Below are 2,311 nucleotides of genomic sequence, written 5' to 3'. Positions count from 1 at the left end.
TCATAACCACTAGTTTGCTTTCTATATCTGTGAGTCTGTTTCTGTTTTATCATATTTGTTTATTTTTTATTCCATATGTAAGTGAAAACATACAGTATTTGTCTACCTCTGTCTGACTGACTTCACTTAGCATAATACACTCCAGTTCCATCCATGTTGTTGCAAATGGAAAAATTTTCTTCTTTTTTATGGCTGAGCAATATTCCATCGTATATATGTACCACATCTTCCTTATCCATTCATCTACTGATGGACACTTAGGTTGCTTCCATGTCTTGGCAATCGCAAATAATGCTCACATGAACATTGGGGTATATGTATCTTTTCAAATTAGTGTTTTCATTTTCTTTGTGTATATACCCAGGAGTGGAATTGCTAGTTCACTCTTGGTGGGAATGTAAATAGATAATTTATTAGTTTAAAATTTTCATTGTATTTAACTCTTTGTTGGCTATGGAGGACATTCATTCATTCATTCCTTGACTCATCAAATATGCAGTAAGTGCTTGCTACATTGTGTTGTACTACATAGAGGAATATGATGGCCAACAAGAAAAACTGAGTTACTGCCCGTGTGGAACTTTAATGAGAGAGACATTTTTGTAATGATTATAAAAGTAAAGTATTTAGACTCAGATTTAACATCCATCAGAGGAATGTCAGTGGGAATGGCATTGTAACGAACTGTAAAAAATCTGTACTTCCATATAAGCAACACTAGTAAATATTGTTAAAAACTAACATTTTCAGAACTCTGGAGATTAACCAAAGGCTTGCAACAATCTAAAAAACATTTAATCAAGGAAAACAGATAAATATCAATAAGAACAGAGAGCTTTGTGGCATTTTAACTTGATCCATTCAAATCCCTCTCCTCAGCTCCATGATAGCCCTGAAAACCAAAAGCCCGTAACCACAGTGAAAACCAGCAGCCTGGTGGCCATTGAAGGGAAAGAACCGAGTATGGAGCTCTCCAGAAGCGCTATTCTCAGGTAATTATCATCATTGACCTGTCTTGACAGTTGCCTGGAAACACCCACTAACAAGGCTTCTATTTACCTGACCTGACTCAGAGCCTACTCTTTGCAAAGGTCCTTTTCCCTTTAGGCATTTGTCAAAACCAATCAGTGGCAATTGTTTAACATAGCAGCTGCCTGAGACAGCAGTAAACATTTGAGCAAACAGAAAGCTGACCAAAAAACTTAAAAGGAAAAGGTGAAAAATGAGATGTCCATTGAGGGTTTTGAAAATTTCTGACATGTTCCTGAGAATCTAGAAGGGTACACACATGCACAAGGCTGCACATGCTCGGGAAAGAATTGAGAGGGCCCTCAGTTCTCACTGCTGACCTTGAGGCTTTGCACAAGCAGGAGGTGAAGGCTGAGGAAGAGCTGTAAACTGCCTTCCAGAGCATTGAAGTGGTGCCCCTACATACAGAGACCCTGGGCAAAGGCTGGGTGACTCGTTCCAAGAATTTAAGGAAATTTCTGTCCAATTATTAACTGACCAGTAAGCTAAGCAAACAGAAACTTCGATGCCCACACATAACAAGGAATACAAATTTAATTTATTTTTATTTGTATTTATTTATTTATTTGACTGCGTCGGGTCTCAGTTGTGGCATGTGGGATCTGCATTGCCGCTCGCGGGATCTTCGTTGCGGCATTCAGACTCTTAGTTTCAGCATGCGGGATCTAGTTCCCTGACCAGGGATCGAACCTGGGCCCCCTGCATTGGGAGTGCAGAATCTTAGCCACTGGACCACCAGGGAAGTCCCAAATTTTAAATAATTAGTACAGGAAAGTCACTAAACAAACAGCAGAAGCAACAGTGAAAACAACACATGGTGAGAGAATCAGAAAGATCTCAGGTTAATAACTTAGCCTTCTACATTAACAAACTAGAAAAGGAAAAGCAAACTAAACCCAAGGCAACTAGGTGGAAAGCAACAATAAAGCTTAGAAATTAATGGTAGAGAAAAGAAAAATAATAGCGAAAATTATTAGTAAAATCAAATTTTGGTTCTTGGAAAATATAAACAAAATTAACAAACCTTTATCTAGACAGATGAAGAAAGAAAGAGAAAAGACTCAAATTAATAAAATCGAGAATGAAAATAGGGTCATGACTACCAATCTGATAGAAATAAAAAAAACTATAAGAGAATATTATGAACAACTGTATGCCAACAAATAGAAAATCTAGAAGAAATGGACAAGTTCTTAGAAAAACAAAGATTACCAACACTGACTCAAAAAGATCTGAATATCAAGTGAAGAAAAAAACGTACACAAAACAAATTCCAGACCCA

General features: G+C 37.3%; 1 non-coding gene across 1 annotated transcript; it reads right to left on the bottom strand.

The window, feature by feature from the left end:
• Nucleotides 1-1,698: 1,698 nt before the first annotated feature.
• Nucleotides 1,699-1,771, bottom strand: TRNAG-CCC (transfer RNA glycine (anticodon CCC)). The gene has a single exon. It is a non-coding gene; the product is annotated as a tRNA-Gly (tRNA).
• Nucleotides 1,772-2,311: the final 540 nt, after the last annotated feature.

Source organism: Lipotes vexillifer, unplaced genomic scaffold (genome assembly GCF_000442215.2).
Source record: "Lipotes vexillifer unplaced genomic scaffold, Lipotes_vexillifer_v1.1 scaffold306, whole genome shotgun sequence".
Lineage (NCBI taxonomy): Eukaryota > Metazoa > Chordata > Mammalia > Artiodactyla > Lipotidae > Lipotes > Lipotes vexillifer.
The sequence above is the reverse complement of the archived record's forward strand: the minus strand, read 5'-3'. Positions and strand labels throughout refer to the sequence as shown.